This window comes from Xiphophorus hellerii, chromosome 11, assembly GCF_003331165.1.
Source record: "Xiphophorus hellerii strain 12219 chromosome 11, Xiphophorus_hellerii-4.1, whole genome shotgun sequence".
Taxonomy (NCBI): domain Eukaryota; kingdom Metazoa; phylum Chordata; class Actinopteri; order Cyprinodontiformes; family Poeciliidae; genus Xiphophorus; species Xiphophorus hellerii.
Window position 1 is genome coordinate 1,450,996 of NC_045682.1, and position 24,004 is coordinate 1,474,999.

General features: G+C 40.1%; 2 long non-coding RNA genes and 1 pseudogene across 3 annotated transcripts; 2 read left to right on the forward strand and 1 right to left on the reverse strand.

Annotated features, from left to right (window-relative positions):
- Nucleotides 1-3,907: 3,907 nt before the first annotated feature.
- Nucleotides 3,908-6,746, reverse strand: LOC116728789 (uncharacterized; annotated as a pseudogene).
- Nucleotides 6,747-11,019: 4,273 nt separating this feature from the next.
- Nucleotides 11,020-23,753, forward strand: LOC116727873 (uncharacterized). Its single transcript, XR_004340881.1, has 3 exons — nucleotides 11,020-11,210; nucleotides 22,389-22,397; nucleotides 23,740-23,753. It is a non-coding gene; the product is annotated as an uncharacterized LOC116727873 (long non-coding RNA).
- Nucleotides 17,977-18,669, forward strand: LOC116727872 (uncharacterized). Of its 2 annotated transcripts, none has more exons than XR_004340880.1 (3): nucleotides 17,977-18,152; nucleotides 18,223-18,511; nucleotides 18,581-18,669. It is a non-coding gene; the product is annotated as an uncharacterized LOC116727872 (long non-coding RNA). The 2 variants fall into 2 exon arrangements; XR_004340879.1 differs by having other exon boundaries at nucleotides 18,240-18,511.
- Nucleotides 23,754-24,004: the final 251 nt, after the last annotated feature.

A 24,004-nucleotide genomic window follows, 5' to 3' on the forward strand; every position in this document is an offset into this window, starting at 1 on the left:
CTGGACAAATATTTGCTTAGTGTTGGAATGGCATCATGGTGAGTTGAACATTATTTGTACCAGTCAATTGGATAATTTAAATTATATGTACACTGGAAAACATTTGAAGGTGGTTTAACTTGAAAATGAAAGTTCTCCTGCTGCCTTGAAAATGCAATTTAAGTCAACAAGAATATTCTTTTGGTTTTTAACTCAGAAATTAAAGTTCATGAAGTTGATTTAACAACAAGAGATGAGTTGTCTAAACATTGTTTTTAAAGTTAATTAATCTTGAGTTGTGAGTGTAACCCATATGACTTTATGATTTGATATGAATTATAGCCTGTAATACACCATATTACCATTAGGTGGCAATAAATAGCTTCAAAGTAGTCTAAAGCTACAGTGGTGCGCTACAGCATATGGGCCAGAACAACCAAAGAAGAAGGGGAAAAAAAGCTTTGTTTGGTCACTTTATTGATAAAACTCAGTTTCCTTTTCAATATTTTTCAAGAAATAGTTTTCATCTGCCGCTGATTTTCGATGCCCATGTATCTAGACCCGGAAGAAATTTGTTTTTGAGATTGATTTGCTCTTTTTTTCTCTTGGTGTGAATCTCCGGTGAGTTCTGTGCTATAATTAGTTTGGTTGGCTATCGATTAGCCACAAGTTTATTTATTTTTTTGTTAAGTATTAAAAGTTCGATTGTAATTTTATTTTATACTTTCAATGTTAAAAGGGGGGAAACAATCGTAGTTACTTGTTCATGGGTGAGAATACAAGTTCTCTACACAATGTTTTGTATGTGAATTAGCATTGCTCACTAAGGCTATTCTTCTGATATTGCGCCTTTTCCTTCTGAAATACTGATACTGATAAAGTATATAATGACAGTGAGTCAGTGACATTTGGTCAGGAGAGGCAGGTGAGGATTGCACAACCTCTCGCTAACTGCGCTGGCTGCCATTTGATGAGAGCATGTTCCTCCTGTCTGTAGTCACCAATAAAATGGTTAAAAAACATTTAATATATGAATTGATTTTCCATAACTTAGCTTATGTATGCAATGTTTGTTGTCACCAACTGTGTGTGTAATGTGTTTCGTGTGCTGAGGAGCGATCATAAATGGCAGAAAACAGATTCGAGGTGAGGTGGGCGTTCATGATCCCAGACATTGGTCTAGTGACTCTATGTCTGCAGAATAAGAGACAGCAAGTTAGCCATGCAGTAAATAAGTCAAGTGCAGCAATATATTTATTGTTTTCTCCTCTCTCCTGGCGTCAACATGGAAGACTTTATTTCTTCACTTAAACTATTTTCTAAAGTTAATATTCAATGGAAGCAGGAACTAATCCTAAAGGACCACCAACACCAGAGCTCAAAGGTTTGCTTCAAACTATGAGACGGAAGGGTACTGCTCGTTTCAAACGATAAGAAAAGACAGGGTTTGTGGATGTTCTGACTAGAAACTGTTTTCTGCTTTCCTTCCTTCTTTTATCAACTTATGGCACTGTGTGGACTCAGATGGGATTTTGTGACTTAAACCAAACATGCGGTCGACCACTCATATTCAAAATCAGGTCGTGCTGAAAATGTTTGGCATGTCGAGGATAGACTTGGCTTTGGATGAAAGTATATTTATGAGCAGAATGAGGAGCGCAAGGACTTCATTTATAAGTAAAGGTAAGACGGCAGTAACATTTTTTGTTTAGTTTATTAATGAAATGTGGTTTTGTGAGCTACAGTTTGTATGTGTAAAGAATGCAGAAAAGAAACATAACCCACAAACTGCTGTGTTAGATTAACTAATAGCAGCTGTAGCTCTGCCACAACGATCACTTATTAATAATCGCAAAATAAATGTTAAGCATAAAATCATATCACTGCAACAGACTGAATGTTCTGTCCTTTGTGTGGGAAACATTTGAGTGCTTTTTTTGTTGAATTCTGAAACAAAGTGGCGCTGTTGTCAGTTGCTATGGCAACGAGTCTGCGTGTAGATTGGCCGCTACAGAGAGTGAGAAAGAAATGATTTTCCCTTTGCTGTGGAGCATAGCACTAAATTAACTAGAAAATTTCATAAGAAATTTAAACGGGGCCTGCCAAAGTGTGCCTGTCGGTTGGAACCCAGCGTTCTGATGCTAAAAGTTAGCATTGATGCTAAAGCTTACTTTAGCACCACATGCTCTCAATGTACTCGAGAGCATGTGGACAGTCACAAGCATGTTGACTAACATGGACTTAGTCAGTCACTGTCCTCCCTATGCATTGCTATGGCAGGTCCTAATAATACCTACTGTACATGTCCAAGTTTCATTGAGTTAACGGAATTATTCTACTGCGGCAGTGCAGCTATGGATGGCATATTAAACAATCGTCTTTTTGCCCTCCAGCATTGTCCACATGCGGGAAATTTCCATATGCAGACAACATGTAGGGGGGCTATATTTGTAAATCTGATTTTGATTAAGTCAGTGCCTCACCAGCCGTGACAAGCCTCTTATGCAGCGTTTTGGGGAAATTGTAGTGGCGATTTTACAGAAGAGCTACGGATTCAATATTTTAGAGGGAATAATTTTAATCAATGCAGTTTCTAAATTTCAAATCTCAGAGAAAAACCTCCTTACACATATTTTTGTGTAGAAGTACTTTTTTTTGCCTTCTCGCAATTTTTTTACAGTCTGACTGGAGGCTTATTGTGTGTGTGAGTGCTGGCGTGGGTGTGTGGGTGTTATAATGCAGGTGGTTCTCTACCTGCAGCTCTCAGGTCAGTATGTAACTGTGTTAATTACTTTCCTCGCTCTGTAATTCTGTTTTATGTTGGCTCATTAACCTGCTTCAAGCTGACACCTTCTGCTGCTGCCTTCTTCCTCTCCGCTTACTCTTGCTTTGCTCTCTTCTCCAAACTTTTACAGCTTCAACTTCTTTTTGTTTCTGAAGTTTGTGTTTTGTATTTCACCTACCCATCTGTCTACCCTGCTCTCTTGCCATGGCGATTGAAGTGTCTCATTTGTTTTAAAGGCTATAATCTGCAGCTCTCGTTCCTATATCTCCCTCCCATCAATCTCTGAATTTTTTGACACAAGCTGATTTGCATATGACTCTTAATGTTCACTCTCAACATCTAACCTCCACTTTCTGTGAAATTCATCCATGTTTCTGGCTTACTGTTCTCTCAGGTTCTTATTCCTTATTTATCTTTGTGAATCATGCACAATTTAAAATAACAGGATGGGGGCTGCAGTCTCCCAGCCATTAGTTGCAATTTTCCCTGCTTCAAATATTGACTTGGGTCTTTTAACTGGTTGGATTTACGTCTGGGCGATGTATTGAGCATACTCGATATATCGCAATATTTTCAATTTGCGATAGTTAAAATGGCTATATTGCAACTATCGAGTATAAATTGTCGTTCAAATAATAAACTTTCGCTGTAAAATTCACTGCGAAACTAAACAGCAGCGACAAACAAAACAATTGAAATAACTAACGGTAACAACTAGGGAGTTTAATAAGTCTGCCACCACGGCTTCTTTTCACAGGAAGTGGTTGAAATTGAAAGAGACTCTCCTGATCAACTGCCACCAAACTTTCCACCTGAGGGGGACAAACCAGCTGCACGGGAAGGACCCGGAAGAGTGGGTAAAGAAACTGGGGGACAACAACAGCGAGGTGGCTGAACCAACTCAACTGGGTCCCCTGGTAACACATGAGCTGGCTTCAAATGGTCCACCGAAATACTCTCCTGATTACCCCCCAACTCCACCAAAGAATCCTTAGGTCCCCTCTCCAAAACACGGAATGGACCATCGTAAGGAGGCTGATGTGGTGAGCAGTGTGAGTCATGGTGGATAAATACATACTTGGCAGACATTAGGTCCTTTGGCACAAACACCTGTGGAAGGCAGTGATGTGCTAGATTCCCCATTTAGAACTGTTCTACTCCCCTGGGAATCAACCGATCCCGCTGGACCCAGAATTCTCCTGGTACCATAAAAGGCTGGCCCAGGACCAACTCAGGTGAAGAAAACCGCAGGTCATCTTTTGGAGCCGAACACAGGCCCAACAAAACCCAAGGCAGGCGATCTATCCAGCTATTATCCACCAATGAGGCCCACAATGAAGCCTTCATTGTGCAGTGCAATCCTCTCACAAAGACCATTGGCCTGCGGATGGTAGGCAGCAGTACGGTGGAGTTAACCCCAAGGATCTCTACCACTGCAGTGCACAACTCTGAAGTGAACTGGGACCTCTGTCGGAGGTCAAATCCAATGGCACACCAAACCGGGACACCCAGGAGGAGATAAATGCCAGAGCCACATCAACCGAAGTGGTTGACGACAGCGGAACTGCCTCCGGCCACCGAGTAGTTCTGTCCACCATCGTCAGGCGATAGGTAAAACCTCTGGAAGGTGGAAGCGGCCCCACTAAGTCCACATGCACATGTTCAAACTTCCTTTGCGGAAAAGAAAAGTGCTTCAGTGGAGACTTGGTGTGCTGTTGCACCTTGGCATGCTGGCAAGCCAAACATGTCTGTACATCTTTATGGAGTCCCGGCCACACAAACTTTGCCCCTACCAGTTTAACAGAAGCTTTAATGCCCGGGTGTGAAAGGGAATAAACTGCATCAAAAACCTGCCAACGCCAACTTGTAGGGACCAAAGGCCGAGGTTTGCCAGTCGAGACATTGCGCCACTCTCATAAAAGGAGACTTCCTCTAAATGCAAACTGGATTCAGCCGCTTTAAAGGCCAGAATATCCCGGTTGGTCAGTTGGTCTGTGGCCATGGCGAGGTAGTCCACACCTAAATTCACAGAAGCAAACTTTGCTCTGGATTGACAGTCAGCCACCAGATTATTCTTGCCAGCCACATGCTGAATGTCAGTGGTGAACTCTGAAATGGCAGACAAATGCCGGTGTTGCCGAGCCGACCATGGTTCAGAAACTTTTGCCATTGCAAAAGTGAGAGGCTTGTGGTCAACAAAAGCAGTAAAGTCCCTGCCCTCAAGCATGAAGTGGAAATGCCATGTTGCCAGAAAAAATGCAAGCAGTTCCTTATCAAAGGTGCTAGATTTTTTTTGAGCATCCCAGAGTTTCCTGCTAAAAAAAAGCAAGGGGTTGCCAGGCACCATCAACCCATTGCTCACAAACTGCCCCAACTGCTTAATCAGAGGCATCAGTTGTTAGAGCCACAGGAGCCACTGGAGATGGATGAGCCAAAAGCGCAGCATTAGCCAAAGCCTATTTGGCATCATCCCTCTCGGGGATCCACTCTATCTGCTGGTCCCATTTTTTCCCTCTAAGTGCTTCATACAAGGGGTGCATGAGGAGAGCTGCCTGTGGGATGAAACGGTTATAAAAGTTTACCATCCCCAAAAATTTCTGCAGGGGCTTCACTTAGGGAGGGTGGGGAAAAGTGGAAACTGCTTCAACCAGGTAGGGGAACCGCCCGCTTCAACCAGGTAGGGGAACTGCCCCTTGAGAAGACACTTTGTGTCCCAGGAACTCAACAGCAAGCAGTCCAAACTGGCATTTAGCTGGGTTCACGGTCAAGCCACGTTTACTGAGTCTCACAAATAGCTGACAAAGGAGCACCATGTGTTCTTCCGCAGAGGGACTAGCCACCAATATGTTGTCCAAATAGACGAACAAAAACAGCATACCCTGCAAGACCGAATCCATTAGCTGCTGGAAAGTCTGCGCTGCGCCTTTAAGACTGAAGGGCATGCATAAAAACTCATAAAGACCAAAAGCGTGATAACTGCGGTTTTGGGTACATCCAAGGGATGCACTGGAACCTGATGGTAACCAAGTCCACTTTAGAGAAAATGGTTGCTCCAGCCAGGCGGGCAGAAAAGTCCTGAATGTGAGGAATTGGGTACCTGTCATTACTGGTTTTGTTGTTAAGGCGCCAAAAATCCCCACGGGGTCGCCAACCCCTGACTGCTTTGGGAACCATGTGCAGATGCCCATGGACTTTTGGAGCACTGTGCAATGCCAAGACACTCCATGTTTGCAAACTCCTCTTTCACTATTGCTAACTTAGCTGTGTCTAGACGGCGCGCTCGCGCTAAAAACGGTGGACCGACCGTAGGTATACAATGTTCCACCCCATGCTTTGCCATGGTAGCAGAAAATGTGGGAACTGTTAAAGATGGGAACTCTGCTAACAGATGCTGATACTCATCACCTGTGGCAAGCATGTTGGCAAGGAGTCGATGGCCGGGACCACTACGTTTACAGGGGTATGTATCAAAAGACACAGCATCTATTAAGCAGCTATTAATAACATGTCTTATTAACCTAAAAGCACACAAAAAATCTGCTCCCAAAATAGGTAGACACAGAAGCTATTACAAAGTCCCACTGAAACTGACGTCCGTTGAAACCAAAGGTCACCAACCTCAATCCAAAAGTGCGAATTGGGGTGCCGTTAGCCGCATCCAGCTGCAGTCCGTTACTTTCACACAAAACGGGCACGACACTCCGCTGTGCACCCGAGTCCACCAGGAAACGCAGTCCAGAGACCTCATCCATGATGAAAAGCAGCTTGTCCAAGTTGCCGGCATACACAGCTGCTAGCAAGCGCTGGCGCTGTCATTTCCCTGACGCACGAACAAACATGAAGGAATGCAGCGCTTCGTCTTCACTCCGAACCGGCGATGGTAGAAGCACTGAACGTTGTCCTTTCGTCGCTCCGTCACCTCAGCCACAGCATCAACAGGCTCCGACTCTCCTTGAGTCACACCTGGTAGAAATTCTTTCATACTGGCTGGAAGCCAACAAAATCCGGTCCGCTTCTTCAGCCAGGGAGCGACAATCCTTTGTCCGGATCAGCAGAGAGCTGGCCAGAGCGGTGCGAACAGGTGGAGGAAGGTGGCGCAGAAACAAATGCATAAAAAGGAAACATCTCCCAAGTCAAGTAATGCCAGCATGTTCTCCATCTGCTTGGAGGGCTTGTGATCCCCCAAGCCATTCAGAGAGAGCAAGCGATCGGCCCACTCTGTGTCTGACAGTTGGTAGAGCCGAAGCAGATTCTCTTTGAACGCACTGTATTTGTTAGCGCTTGGTGGGTTCCTCAGCAGACCCATCAGATGGCGGGTGGAAACGAAATCCAACACAGCAACTACTGTACATGGAAGTACTTGGTCTCTTCTGTGGTATCCCACGGAGATGAAACTGGGCTTCCACATGCTGGAACCATGGTTCTGGATCGTGCTGCCAGAACTTTAGAAGCTTGATAATGGTAGTAAAAACAGAAGCAGTGGTTGGAGTAATGGCTGCCTGGCAAGAAACTGGGTCCGAAACCACAGCTGGCGGAGAACCAGCAGCAGCACCTGGTGAGTTCTCGTTAAAAAACATGCTCGGATGTTCGCAGATGTTCGGTGTCACCAATGTGGAAGTCAGCAGAAAAAGGCGAAAAAATAATTTGAGTCTTGTTTTATTCTCAATGTCTTCCAATCAATACCAAAAATAGAAAATGTAGGACAACCGTTGGTGTCTTCTCACCTCACCTTCTCCCCTTCACAATAAGAGTGTACATTCGGGTGTGAAATATATACATTGTAACCGCCACAGTACCAATTTATTTCACCTCAGACTAATCAGACTATTCTTTTACATGCCGTTCATAGCCGCGCTGCCGCGGTAGAACTTGTCCGTTATAGTGAAACCTGGAGACGTAGGTATGATTAATTTAGTGCTATGCAATGGCAAAAATAACTCAAAACTACTCATTCTTTTGTTTTCTCGCTCTCTGTCGGCTTTATGCTACAGGTAGACTCGTTGCCATAGCAACTGACAACTGTTGTTGCGAAACACCCCCACCCCTTCTTTCTGTACTCTCTCACTCTCTACTTCCTCGTCTGAGAGGGGAGATGTGCTACCAGCTCTCCATCTAATGGGTTAATTGAGTTTCCTAAATCTGCTGGGATTTACCCTGTCCAGAACTGAAGTAAACTCTGGTTAAGCTGGTTTCGAGAAGCGATTCGCCTGGTTTCTGACGGCCTACATCCAGGTGTCCCAACCTTCTTCCCCCTGTGAATTAGCCAGACTGAGCAGCCTACAGCCAACTAGTTTCACAGAGCACACCTGTTAACGGTCGCTCCTTCTCTATATTACAACTTGCATTTGTTATTGAACCAGGTTGGTTTTAGTGACTCGGGCGAGTCCCAAGGATGTTGTTTTACATATGGGCTACCAGCAACCTAAAAACATTTTCCACTTTTTCCTCTCCAGAATCAAACATCATAGCTATTTTACAACCATCAAAGAACTTTAAGGTGACTCATTAATTGAATGTCCACAACATCTTTTAGATTTTCTTTATGCTAAATATTTTATTAGGAAGGCAGTTTTGCAAGGGTCAGTACAGCTTAATTCAGTAGCAGAAATAATCAAATAAGTAAAATCAATCATCTAGTCTATCTTTCCCTAATGCTGACACTGAGAACTAAAAAGGGAACCTTTGAGAGAGATGGACGGAGTATGGCGTTTCGAACCCCAGACCTGGCCTGATGATGAAGAAGGTGTTGCAGCAGGAGGAGGAAGTTGATCGAGGAAGGCAGAGATCTCTGTAGGTCTGATGAACTTCTTCTCCGCATGGATGGTGAGGTCACACAGGACTTGGGTGCTGGCAGGAAGGAAGGCACCAGTTCTTCTTCTTTGCCTTTGCCTTGGTCTTTGTCTTTGCCTTTATCTTCATCTTTGTCTTTGGGGTCTGAACCCAGCTGATGAGAGAAGTGCGATTTGAAGCCACAGGTTGTGGGGCTGACGGGTTGGTCCCCATGCGCAGGACAGTCTTCGGCTCTGTAGCCCCGGCTCTTCTTCAGCTGCAGAGTTCTTTGTCCATCTCGATCTTGGCTCGAAGCTGCCTGGAGAATCCAACCAAAGATTCCTCTTTTGCACCCACCTTTTATAGGGTTTATCCACCTTTTGGTGCGTTTGCATTGGCTAGCACTGTTGCTGTGCTTGTTTAATTGGCTGACTGCTTGGACAGATGATCTCATACCCATCACTGTCTTAAGAGACATTATGTCCTGATGTCTGTGCTAATGTCTCAGGGTTCCTCAACCTCCTATGTCCATTGCCTGCACAACCCCTTCTCTGAAACGTTTACGTTGTTCAACAATCTGTTTCTAAATAAGGCGTTGATTATCTCTGCTCTCCTGTTAGTTCCCCTTTTTCCTTTAATCTTTCACCTACCATCTACCTCCAACATATCGGTGATGTTTAATTGCAGTTACACCATTTTACACCATTTCAGGTTAAATGTCAAAATCACATTTATAACTTCTCTAGCTTCTCTGATTTAGCTTTCATTTATAATTTTATAACCATAACTTATTAATTACTCTTATAATCTTAATGTGAGTTATTACAGATGTTTTCTGAAAAGAAACCAAGAATAATCCATGATTCTAATTATTTGATACCAAAGTTACAGTTACTTGTTTTTCTTGTAAGTGTTCCCACAAATGTAAGTGTAAGTATTATTACAAGTAAACCAATATTAATATAAGTATTTTACTTTGAATCTTATCAAATTACTCAAAATGTTTAGACTTTCATTCTTTAAAACTTTCATGCTTTAAAATAAGGAATAGTCTCAACTATTTTTATAAATCTGCAGGCTGGAAACTTACTTCCTCTTTTTCCAGGAAACCTGCTCTTCCTGTTTCATGACTCTCTCTGACTGACTATGATTTCTTATGATTAGATAGAAAAAAGACATAGAATTAAAGCAAAGTTTGCAGGAGACAAAAACAACACACACAACCAGAATTATTTTAGTGACATTCAAGTCTACTGTTGGGCCTAGATGTCACTTGAGTGATTCATTTTAAAGATAACTTTATTTATTATTACTGTTAAACTTAAATCTCCAGCATGGGGAAGTGGGATGAGCTCGGGTTTTCTTGACGCAACACAACTTTTTATATCAGGATTCAGCACCAAAAACACTCAACCATTACCCCCACATAGAACAGAACATTCAGTCCGTTACAGTTTTGGGTTTTTAGGCTTGACGTGTATTTTGCGATTATTAATAAGTGATTGCTGTGGTAGATTAGCCGCTGCTGCTATTTGCCACGCTAACACAGCAATTGTTGATTAATTTAAACAATTTAATCACCTTGTTTATTTTTAAGCTGAACCAAAACACACCTTATTCCACAGCACATCTATTTGTTAAGTCTGTTTGCTTGTCAAAGTCAAGCATAACTGACCTACTGTACTTCCCAATTTTTTTTCTTAGTTAAAACTTATTTCTCTCCTTGTTATCTAGTCATAGTGTAGACAGTTCATAGCAAAATACTGCATTCCTTTTTATATGACCTTACATTTAAGTCTAGCAGGGAAATGGGGATGGGAACTTGCATGGGTGACATCATGCTGCAAGGAGTCTAGTTTAAAATAACATTGGACCTCATGTAAGAATATCATGATATATATTGTGCATCGTGATATAGCAAAAATATATCAGGACATTAGACTTTCCTCATATCCCCAAGTCTTAGTTTGATTTCCTTGAAAAAAGAAGGAAAACAATCCTTCTTCAAAGAAATGGAACCATTACAAAAACCTCAACCTTTGCACCAAAACCTTTTGATATTACATTTCAATAAAGATATGTATATTTTTTTGCGAAATAAAATAAGACTAGCATGATTTCACAATTGTAACAGACTTGAACTTTAGAAAAATAAATTTTTTGAACACAAAAGATTCAGAATGTGTACATCTAACATTTTGAAGAAAGATAGCATCATTAATTAGATCTTTTAAAACATAATAACCACATATAATAGACATGGATGGAAAACTATTAGAAGTTATTCATACACTTACTGTTAGAATAATTTTATTATCATTGTTACATTAGTAGTGTTACTAGGGTCATCTATTGGTTAAAGTGAACATGTGTGTGAGACAGAGCTAACCTTTCTTTAACCCTTAAAACATGTTCTTTGAAGATGGTCTTCTGAGAGATTCCTTAGTTGTAAACCTGTGTTTGTTTATACTCTGTGCCCCCCCCTACGTAGAGATTCCTTAGTCGTAAAACTGCTTTTGTTTGTGTTAGTTCCTGGGGGCTCCTAATCTTATCAGCACCAGCCCCCTTTCTTTTGTTTTGTGTTAATAAAAGGCAAGTTCTACTGCAGAGCTTCAGAACACATGGTGAGCTGTTCAGAGGAGCAATTTGCTGTGTCTTCTCCTTTTGCAAAAGCTTGGTTGAAAACTCAAACGTTGTCTGTGGTTCTTTCTTTGTATTTTAGGTACACAAAAATACCTATCACTTACTATTATTATATTACTATATATTATTATATTACTTACTACTATTATATTCACACTATTAATCTTTGATTAATACTTTAACTGGGATTTTTTGTAATCTCACAAATTTTCTTGTGGGAAAAAAAAGTCTATTCATTTAAATCGTTTTTAAAATTTATATTTAGCTTTCTTCATCGAGGACTACGGTCTCTTTATGTGGGTTGTCCTCTACCTCTGTGCCACCACAGCACCCTGGTTGTTACAGGATCTGTCCCTGATGAAGCTTGCGTCATGACGTCAGACATAGGATACGTAAAGTACATTATTGTCAACAGATGCAGAAAGTAACTAAAAAAGTTACTTTTAACGTAACTTAGTTACTTTCCAAATCAAGTAATCAGTAATCTAAGTAGTTACTTTTTCAAAGAGTAATCAGTAATCCGATTAAAGTTACTTTTTCAAAAAGTAACTATGCCATCACTGATCATAGGCTACCTAATAAATATAATCTTGCATGTAATCTTTTATGTAAGAGTACTGGGGCCACGATAAGAATATAATTGAAAAAAATTGCAAGATGTTTACAAGTTTGGCCCTAATACTTTGTTGTATGAAAGAAACCTCAGACGCAAGCAGGCGTCTGAGGTGGATTCCAATTTACTTTTCCAGACGGGAATTTGAAAATTTGAGAAATCCCAAGTTACACTGAGTTGTCTGCAATGACCCATGAATGTGATCATAAGATGTTTTTGACTTTTACATGACATAAAAGCTTATTTTTCTGTTCAAACAGATGAAGCCCCCCCACCCCTCTTCTATCTGCAGACTGCAAAACATCACACTGTTACACCTGAAACAGAATCTAGTTGGCTCTTCTACTTTTTCAGCTGACTGTTTCATTGAAGTTAATCTTTATTTAGAAATCTAAAAACACTTAAAGAAAGTGAAGACACAAAGAAATGAGGCAGCTGCTTGACTGATTAAAGACTGTTTAAAATAGATAAAGACATTTTATTTTGGGAAGCAGCTGTCTAAACTCTTGAAGCAACACACAAGTTCAATGGACTTTTGTGTTGCTTGAGCCAAAGAAAACAATACTTTTTTTTCAGGGAAGCCTGAGAAGGCTTGTATGGTTGGCTCAGAGTGGTTGAAAGTGAGGCTGTCAAGTAAGTGTTCTCACATGACCGTCCTCTGGTCATCATGAAAAACGAGGAGTCGGCAAAAGAAACATCTGATGTTTCATCCCCCATCTGGTCTGTATCAAACACACATCTACAGTCATTCATCTTCACACCAACACACGCAGACGCCCACACACACACACACACACACCCCTACACATGCAAGCACTTGCTTATTTACAATGTTGGCAGTCAGACATGCTCACAGATGCTCCTTCCGATACATGTAGGCAGCTACTATTTGGTGAGCTGTGTCCCTGTTTTTATGTATCTGATCACACAGTAATTGTTCATAGTTATTTGAAGACTCTTAGTGGAAAAGAGTCTTTAAATAACTATTTAAAGTACAATGTACAAAGGACATTGTTCCTTTGTACATTTGTATTGGTAGATCTCCACTGCATTCTTTCAAAGAGAGACAGGAATACAACCATGACATTTATTTTAGGCAATTAACTATGCATTTGGACTCCTTTTTTTCAGCATGGAACGATCATAGTACTTTAACCTTTAATTACCTTCAAAAACAAGACACAATAAATTATTGCCAATTAAAGCTGTAAATACATTTTCAGAAACATGGACACCCCCTGTCTAATAGTTGGTTAATGCTACAGTATGTGACTTTTATGTAAAAAAAAAAAAAATAAATTCTACATATTTATTAAAACTGTCATTGTGCCATGAATGTATAGCATGAGAAAGATACGCTGTAAAAAATCAAGCTCCCCTGCACTCTCCCAGAGCTCCCAGTGCTTACTTGAAACAACCAATCAGAGCCAAGAGGAGGGTCTTAGTGCTGTCGGTCATTATCAATAAAATAAAACAAGTTATTTTTTTTAATTGCAGTGTTTCTATTAAGCAAATTTATTTTTGAAATGTCAAATTGTGCAGTTATATGGTGAATGGAAGCACAGCTCATAACAAAGCAGTGTGAAGATGGTGCTTGGCAAATTAGTTTGCATTTGAAATGCTAAAATGAGATGAAACAGCTTGCAGAAAGTCATCATGATATAAGGCTTAGTTTCTTGATGAAATTCCCCACACATCTCAAAAACTGCACAGATAAATGCAGCACACATGGCTTGTGTTTTCAATGGATCAATCATGTGATGTGAATGGACAAAATGATCATAGCGGCATATTTATTACAGAAGTAATTAAAGGGGCTGTTTGACTTTTTTTTTTATCATTTCTGTCAATGTGACTGAACAAATGAGTCCTAATCTCAGTGAACCATAAAACTTTTCGCCATATGGCATTTGGGTTGTCTGTAAAGGCAGCCACAGATTTGCAGATTTAATGCTGAACGATAGTGTCTGTTAGTCCTATATGTCCCATGTTGCATTACCCAGAATATTTGCACATTTACTGTTGGAACTGAAAGTGATACTCTACATTTTGAGTGAGATGCTTCTTCATTGAGCTCTCAAATATATATTTTAAAAAAGGTCGCACTTATGGAAAAAATGCATTTGTTTTGCTGATGTCAGCTGCTTGACTTCAGATCATGGCACTGAAGCAAAGCAGAATCCTCAGAGTTTGAATTAATAACAATATATCATATCCGCAGAGTTTAATCTTTCTGTGGTTGTGGCATGATGGTTGTTTAGGAGGCTCCACTTCTGCTTCGGGGTCAAACATGTACGGTTGTACCACTGTGCATCTGTTTGTAGCCATTTTCACACGTCTGAGGTTTTAATATAAACACTGAGTTAGGAGGAGGGCTCAGCCAGCAGCAGCTTATTTTCATAATCGTGATGTAGTTCTAAAACAGTTCATTCGTAAATTAGCTCAAAATAGGCAGAACTGATCAGGTGAAATTTCAATATCTGAGAATAATTTTTTAAATATTTTATGTTTTGTATAGCTCACAGACGTATAATAAATGTTCAAAGAAGCATAATAGTGGGCCTTTAAGCTAAAAACAAAGCAGTGAAAATGACTGACACAATAGATGATAAGTTTCTTTATTTCTACGTTTTGCTGCAGAAGCAATCCTTTGTGCCAAACCTCTGAGCAGTCTTTGGCTGTCTGTCAGAACGCCTTTCTGCAGAGGAAAGCAGCAACTTCAAGGTACCAACATGCTGATTAATGACAGACTGAGAGCAGGAATCTTGCAAAGCTGAACAAATGAGACATGAACCTGACATCTGCCCAGGCAGCATTATAAAGAGTGTGAATGAAAATAGATGAGTGCTGCAAAAAAGAATAATCAAGTAACTAAATTTTCAACACAAAGGAGCTCTATTACACAGTGTAACTCAGATTAGATCTGAGAAAATTTCCCTTGAAAAAGTGACATCACAAAGATTCATCTGGGGGCGTGCCGTCGTGGCGGAGGGGTTAGCGGGACCCACATTCAGAGGCAACGTGGCCTCGACGCAGCTGTCGCGGGTTCGACTCCCGGACCCGACGACGTTTACCGCATGCCTTCCCCCTTTCCTGTCAGCTTACTTTGAAAAAGGGACACTAGAGCCCACAAAAAAGACCCCTTGCAGGGCGATTAAAAAAAAGAAAGATTTATCTGAACCTGGCTGTCAGTTGTTAGAGCGTGTCGTGGAAAAAATATTATTTACAAGCACTGTTCAGGTGAAATCACTCAATCAGGTTTATTCAGTGTTGTATAAAGTACTGAAATCTCAGAGTCAAGTAAAAGTATAAGTACCTCTCCAAAATATGACTTTGGTAAAAGTCCAAGTCACTGACTGAAATGTTACTTGAGTTAAAGTCTTAAAGTATCTGAAACTTCTTGTACTTAAGTATGGAAATTACTGTAAAAATGGATGTACTCAAGTAATGTAATGAAAAGTACAAGTAAAAAGTAAAACAAAGCAAATGCAGTTTGAATGACATTTTTTATATTTTGGTAAACTTGTCAAATACACTTAAAATAATGTACCCAACCAAGTGCAGGCAACATTAAACCTGCTAATAGATATACCTGCAGGCATCATTTAGTTAAGAAAATTAGGTGCTTTACCTATAGCACAAGGTTAACTTGACCTGCTTTACAACTGAACCAGCTTCTTAGTATACCCTCCAGGACAGAAAATACAAAGTTTTTGTAAGCCTTAAGTTTTCCCTTCAAGTAAGGTCAGTGCTGAAAATGAGAAAAATAAATAGCACAGAAAATGCGGCCAACATGAAGAAAAAGAGCTGTTACGATTACTCTACTTCACAAATCAGTGAATCAGTCAATGCTACAGTCAGTAGGTGGTGCACACAACTGGTCATTATGCAAAAGAAAAAAAGAATTGGGAGGGAAATGCAGCTTATTGGCATCTGTAAACCTGGTTTTGAACTTGCATGCCTTTCCTATATTCGTTAAATTTAGTCTAAATTGCTATCGCTATGGCTTCTGTCCCCCCTTGAACAGAGGAGTCTAGGTAGCCTGCTACAGTCAACATTAAGCCTAAGCTAAATACACCACGTGTGGAACTGAAACAATGCCAAACAAAGTTCATTTATGGTCAACGTTTCACAATACAATAGTGCCTAGTGACCAAGCTATAGTTACTGAAACAGGAGGATTATAACCATTTCATAAGACGTTACCTCGATGTGTTTCTTCAAGTTGGACGGGGAGTTTTTGTAAGATAGAATTTCCACATCTTCGGGCAGGAATAACATACACTGCATGCGGTACGACGAATCTTTAACACCCACGAAAGAGTATATTGTGTTTAAATAAGGCCATGGGCTCTCATCACCAGTTGGTGGTTCCCCTGGCGCCGTGTCCGACGTAGTTGCAGTCGTTGTGGTCTCCGTCTCCTCCTCCATGTGGCTGCTGCTGATTGCGAGACTTGCTTTGTGTTTAATGGGAGAAGCGAAACAGGTGTATCCTATTGGAGGTGATGAACAAGCCCAGGCAAGTAGGCTACAGACTTTGTTCGGTAGCCTACTTGCTAATCAGTAGGTGGGATCAAAACACTTGCGTTTCTCTCTCGCGCTTTTTTGTAACGAGTAACTAAACCACACATTGAAAATGTATCGGAGTAAAAGTACGCAATTAAGTTCGGAAATATAGTGAAGTAAAAGTGAAAGTCATCAAAAATTTTCATACTCGAGGAAAGTATGAAGTACTCCAAAATATACTTAAGTAAAGTAGTGAAGTATTTTTACTTCGTTACTATACAACACTGGGTTTATTCATTTATTGTGCACAATACAGAGAGCTTGTAGGACAATCAGTAATGAAGCAGGTTTGGATGAAAAGCTCTGTCAGGCAGAGAAACACATGAGTTTTATACCAAGGATAAAGAATTAACAACAAAGGGCGAGACAGCCTGGTTCTGATGCAGCTGTAGAAAACAACTTCCAACCTTCTACATGTAACCCAAATAGTTCTTTTGGTGAGAGTTCATAAGCACTTCATAAAACATGACTAGCAGATGTGACCTTGTTGTAATTTTTCCATCACAAGCGGAAATACTATTTATGAAGTTGTTTTGGTAAAGACTTATGGCATCCCCTTTCAGGTCAGCCTGACCTGATCCCCTCCCTTTCCTGGCGTAAGAAGTCGAATTAGACCAAATATGACTTGGAAAGAATGCTGTTTGGACAGATAAGAACACCACCCTTGTTATTCGGCACGTCTGAAATGGAGCAGATGTTGAGGTCAAGAGGTCTCAAATTATTCCAGGAAGTCCAACACACATCCAGTGTAAAACGGAGCCAGAATTCCTACGCAAATCAAGGGCAGTAACGAGATTTAAATCGAAGCTTCCCAATACACACCAGTAGAGCTGAGACTCTTTAAAAAACTAATGTCAGAAGCAGAAGTCAAGAGATTTTGGATTTCTGTAACAATGTAAATGTGACGTTTTGGTTCCAAAGATGTGCATTAAATCTCTTCCCGTTTTAACTATGAGCAGAAGGAATTTGAGTCATGTGTATCATTTCTTTATTTATATATTCCATGAGTTTATGGACCTTTAAATTCCTCCATACAGTCAGGCAATGACAAAGTACCGATTCAGCCTGAGAATGTTCAACCAAAATATGACAAATTCAGTTCACTCAATGGGGTAATAGAGAGAGACTTAGAGATGTAAAAGTAGAATGTGTTTAGGAATCTGGTCAAGTCTAAAAAGTCTTGACTCTCTGAAGAGAAGAGAAGATTCTCCACTAAAGTTTCAGAGCCAGGTAGAACAATCAACATGCATACTGCAAAAAAAGTTAATCCTTTTCCTCTCTCATCACAGTAGATTAAGTCTCAAAGTTATTGTAGTCCCTTTCATTATGCCCTGTACATCAACATCAACTGTATCTTGCACCCACTGTCAAGATCAGGGGTCTCAAACTCCAGTCCTCGAGGGCCGCAGACCTTCAGTTTTTAGATGTGCCACAGGTACAAAACACTGGAATGAAATGGCTTAATTACCTCCTGCTTGTGTAGATCAGTTCTCCAGAGCCTTGCTAATGACCTAATTATTCTATTCAGGTGTAGTGCAGCAGAGGCACATCTAAAAGTTGCAGGACTGCGGCCCTCGAGGACTGGAGTTTGAGACTCCTGGTCAATACTGTCTACACTTGTTAGGATCTGGGGAAGGCTGGTTGGGGGGTCTCTAGTTTCTCCACCAGGGGGCATCCTGGGACCTTCTGGAGGGCGTGAACCTGGAGCTGCACACCTGCTGCCACTTACCATTGTTTGGAGGGGTTTATCAGGACGGAGCCGCCGACACTCCAGTGCCAGAGTGTTAGCCTGTGATGGTAATATCATTGTAGCTCACCTCCGACCACCTGTTCTCCGAGTAACCTCCTTTTGTGCTTCCTTTCCTAGGTTGTCGTTCCGTGAAGCCCTGAGTTTCTTCAAACTTCTACGAACCTGATCAGATTACCTAAGATCCTCGAGACCCCGCGGAGTCTACCCGTTGGTGGCCACATCCCTGAGACCAGCCCTCAGTTCTGTCGGCGGCAGATCCCTGGTCAAGCGGATCCTTTCCGGCACCTGTCTGAGATCTCCCTCCACTCACCTGTCCGCCCTCTAGAGAAACTCACGCCCTCGTTCCAGCCTGCAGCTCCGGATCCTAGCGGTTCACCTCTCCGTGCTCAGACGAGCTCACCGGCAAGTAGGTCTCTGGCTGGACTGCAATTCCCACGATCTCTGAACCCCTCTTACCTGTCTTATCTCCACCCAGAGATCCAGAACCACGCAGACGAGCACCAGTTCCGGACCACCTTGTACATACCTGTTAGCACTGTATTTAATAAATCACCATAACCTTTACCCGTCTCCAGAGTGTGTTCTGCGCATGTGGGTTTGACAAATTAATCTCAACATGACAACACTAAGTCCTGTCAATGTCAGCATGAAGCAACTTATATAGTACACTCCTCAGTCACTCTACCTTTTGGTTCTTGAGGGTTCCACCAGTTTCAGTTCATAAAATATCTGCATGAAAAACCTTCAGGTCAACTGCTTGTACTGATTTTCTCAGCCTTTCATAGATTTTGTATAATCCCTCCTCCCAAACATTAGTGATGTTACGTGATGTGCCGAGGCTTCGAGGCGTGTGTCGAGTAATGGAGGGGGCGTTTCCGTAAAGCGCGTATCGAGGCTTGCTTCATTTAGGGGAGGAGCCGAAAACGATGACGTCCGAAGCCTCGCTGCCCGGCTGTACCACGTGACTGCTTCGGGAAGTGGCTCAGATTTTGGCGCGGGGTTTGACAGCTTTAGAAACCCCACAGGCTCCATTCAAAATGTGGGTTGTTGTAGGCGAGTTGCGGTCAGTTGAGAGAGTGGATAGAGTTTTGATAGTTTGGATAGCAGAGTTTGGATAATGGTTATTTAGTTTGAGACAGTTAGTTTGGTGTTTGGAGAGTTTAGGAGAGAGATAGATAGAAAGGAGATTTAGGAGTGCGAGGACAGGATAGGAGTAGGATGGAGCCGGCGAGAAAGAGGAAGAGGAAGTGGGAACATTTTGATTTGATAAGCCCTAACAAGGTAAGGTGAACTGAACATTTGCAGATGCATTAGGTTTGCTTATGAGGAACTGTATTTTTCACTATTTCTTATTTTCTGTAAAGGTGAGGTGTTTATTGTGCTCCAAGGAGTTGGGGTACAATAATAACACCTCATCCATGTAATGTCAAAAAAGAGAAATCGTTTGAAACCAAAAACTGTGGAGAAATTGTTGTTTCTTAATAAAAATGCATGAAATCATCCAAGTTACACAAGCATTAGCCTATTCACTACCCCCTCCCTAGTTCCACAAGCACTTTCACTGTCCTCTGCCTGATTAAGCCCATGCCATTTTTCTAGAGTCACAGAAAAACATTATTTCACAACATGCCATATCACATGACACTACTATTTTGGGAATAATTACACACAGAGAATACATTCAAACAATATTTTATTATACACATATGTGTATACATAATTTATGTAGACAAATGATTTCGTCCTACACCTTTTGTGAAGTCATTCCCAAGAGCCATAATAGACAAAAATTCAATGCATCACACGTGTTAAGATACAGCTGGCTGTGATTATACACCTGGCCAGTAGGTGGTTTCGTGTGCACATGAAGCTTCAAGAAATGAACCCTTTCTCGAACCAGTTGGCTCAAGTGGTTCAATGCCTCATGAGGCTTCATCTCACCATCACTACCAAACATACTTCAGTCTTTATATTCAATTACTGCTAACAGCATAATTCTTGCTGCTATTACATTAAGTGATGCCAAAACCAAGGTTGACATCACAGTTGTTTATATTTAGCTTATGAAATCAAGTTAGACATTAAGGTGTGATTTCACCTCCCTCATGCCAAAAGCAGAGTAATTTTTATTTGGATTGTTCATCTACTGAGGCAGAAATTCCACACCTGCTGATCTTTGACCATGTTCCCAATAAGCTTGTCCCTTGTCCCATTTCTGCTTTGTTAGGAATAAATTTAGATTAAAATAATTTCTCCTTCAGGATCTGAAATGTTTCTACGTTATTGTAACAGAACTGTGTTAGAATATTTCCACCATTTTTCTAGTCTAAATATTCCATGAAGTCACTTTGGGGTCTGTTCTCTTCGATGTTTTTCCCTGCATAATATTCCAACAGCAAACAGAGATGGGAGATTGTGTAATATGCATTCATTATTAACAAAACTGATTTATGTATGTTTGAGAATCTGATTTTCTGAATAGCATAAAATCCATCTTTGCTGGTGTATAAGAAACAAAGCATTTGTCAGAACTGCTGTTGCCATTAAAGGCAACACTTATTACAAAGAGGAATTGTTGCAAAGAATTAGTTGACTAAGCACAAATGATCTCCTCAAAAAAAGAGGAATAAGATTTGTAGAGTTGGTAGCTGTTGAGGTCAACATCTCTCAGTGAACAAAGCTCAGTTCTGTAACATCATGAAACCTAAAAGAGGAACTTCAACAACCGATCAAGCTTAAACTTGATCGGTTGCTTCAAGTTCTGCTGCTTGGAGGTTACTACCACCTTTATATTACTGTCTGCCAGTGCCACTGCCATTACAAAAGTTCTGGTCTGTGCCACACAATTAGAGCTGTTCAGACATTTAATCAAGCATATTGAATGAGACTGTTATGACATGATCACAAGCAATTATTATCGGAATCTGATGTCTTTTTTGCTTTAAGAAAATTTAACAGCATGTATCTTTTCCCTTTAATGATGCCAGCCAGCAGCTTCACTCACCCTGCTTTCGCTTTGGTTGCATCTGGCAGCTGTTTTCAAAGGGAGGGCTCTAAAACGCCACTGTACATCCCAGAGGCATGTTAGAGATGAGCTGATGAACACAGTGGAACATTTTACCAAAAAAAATTAGCCACATATATCCCAGAGGAGGTGGAGTAGACTGAAGATTCATCAGGTGGAGACATTTACGCCTACTAACAATCTTGTAGATATGCAGCTGATGAATGTGGAGTCATACACACCATGTTTGTGTCCATTACTTGTCTCTAAAACAGAATAGTAAACTTAATGGTGTCACTTCCACAACAGAAACTGCCTAATGTGGTTTAAAACTTTCTTTTTTTTTGCTTTTATGAAAGCGTCCTTGTGGCTTTACAACCACAAGTAAATTCAAATATGTTCTTGTGTGACTCTACAATTCGCAAATGGAACGCTGTTAATGTTCTGTGATATATGTTAATGTGTGGTTTGTTTAGCCCGACAAATGTAGTCTAATTATTTCTGCCATAAGGCGCAGATGTAATACTTTGTGCAATCTATCACCTGTGTTTCATTTCAGAATCAGTGCATATGTGGTACATTTACTCTTCAGCCTTCTGACAATCAACTAATTAAATGAAAAAAGAAGCAGTCTATCAGAATAAAACTGGTGCAGAGTTAGAAAACAGGCATACCTGTTGATAGTCATAAAATTGTAAGTAAGAAAAACAGTTTGTTTCTCCAAGATTCAAAGGAGAACATTTCAGCCTTAATCTGATTATCTATGAGGTGTTTATATTTATTAAAGGAGCAACATGTGTTAGAAATTATTGATGATTTTTTTCATAGTCACATAGTACCAAAGCAGATGTTCACTTTTTTTAAGACATTTGGAAGCATGGTGTATTGCAGAAAACATAAAAGCCCGATTCCATGTAAAATAAGTTCAGCTTTTGCTGATTGCAAGGAAGTTAATGCTATTGCAAATAAAACAACTGTTGACATATTAGTTAAGTTACAAAAAATAGCTGTTAAGCTTTTATTCAAAGTAAAACTTTAAAATGTAGCAGCTTTTCTCCATGCTTTATACAATATTTTAAAATATTTCACTGAAAATGAAGTATTTTCAATAAAATATTTTACTGGAAAAATGTAAATGTAATTTAGGAGGTTTGTTAATATTTGATCAAGCTAACGAGTAATGTAAAATATGGATGTGTTTCAGTTGTCAATGTGAAACTCTGGAATGAGTTGAATGAAGATCTCACATTGTATCCTGTTTTGGTGTACTTTAAATGAGCCTTAAAATGTAAAATTGCATATCTGATTACTGCTGTAGACTGCTGAGTGTATGACTAGGTTAGGCAAGTATAAGTCTTGACTTCACCTTATTTCTTTTTTTGTATATTGTTAGTTGTAAAATAGTCTTTTATTATGTTTTCTTTTTTTGTAATTTTGTAAATTAACCAAAACAAAGCTAATCTAAATCTGGATATTAGAGCTTAGAGTTTTTAGAGTTCCAAATTAAATAAATTAAAGTTAGTGTCACTAAGCCTAAGAAATGTTTTGCTCACTTTTGTCTAAGAGAAATTTTGCTAAGTGCTGTCAGGCATTCTGATAAACAAATAGCAAAATAACTTTCCGACGTCACAGACACCTCATATTTTGAGATCCAGAGCTGTCACATTTTTGTACAAGAATGTATTTTGACTAAACCTATGAGGACATTTGAAGTGGCCTGCAAGAAGACAGTTCTGTAGGATATTTCATAGTATTTCAAATAAAAAAATTATAAAATTGCATAACACATAATATAGCATTATAATGTGACACATGTAGTGTCAATAAGTGTAGTGACAGAAACAGTACAAGAAATGTGCTTTTCCCCTAAAATGTGCTTTTCCCCTAAAGAAATTTCAGTGACTTTGGGTGGCAAAAGATAACCAGCTGACACCTCAAAAGAAAACCTGGTGAAATTATAAAGCAGCTAAAGGGAAAATGGAGGCTTTAAAATCTAAATTAAATGGAAATAATACAATTGGGAGGCACAATAGTGAAGGGTTGTGCTCTGTTGATTCATGACAAGAAACCACTGGCTTCAAATCCCAGCAAGGTGTCGTGTTTGCATTCTCTCACTTTTCCTCCGGGATTTAAATTTTCTCTTCCGGTCCAAAACATGCAAGCTGGATAATTGGGGGCATCTATATTAGCTCCTCTCACTTCTTGCTTTTGCCAACTCTTACACACTTATTGCTATATTGTCTATTCTTACTTCTGCTTTGAAACAAACCATTGCATACCCACATAATCAACCACTTTTATTTCTCTGGTTTGTTACCTTAGTTTATTGTGGAAACAAGAAGGCTAAACTCATGAATGAATTGTTTTGCATCTCATGTACAATTGTTAAATATGCTCAATGTGTTTAATGTAAATTACACCCAATTTTTATTGTTTCAGTTGGGGAAGTTTAATATAAACGTTGTTTGTTTATCTAAATGAAACAATAATTCAGAGTCACCTTCTGTTTGAAGATACTTATTTATATTAACACATTTTCATAAAATAGATTAGAGGTAAATTATAGATAATTACTTTAAATCTGCTGATGGTCAAAAGTGGTGCAAAATTTTCCCAAAGCAGGTATGAAGTCATGTACGTTGAGTATTAAATATCCCATGGCAGAGAACGTCTTGCCATAACCAAAGCACTTTAGTGTGAAAGGAAATTTATTGCAAACTGAATAGGGGCTAACTGACCAGCACCCTCCTAAATGTGCATTGGGCACATAGTTGTCTGTTCTGTACATTTAGTTAAGAGACTGGCTATCTGGCAATAACAGTTCTGACAAACATTTCTTTTATGAAGAAAATGTTGAATATGTTTCATGTGACATTAGCTGTGTTACTGTTGACC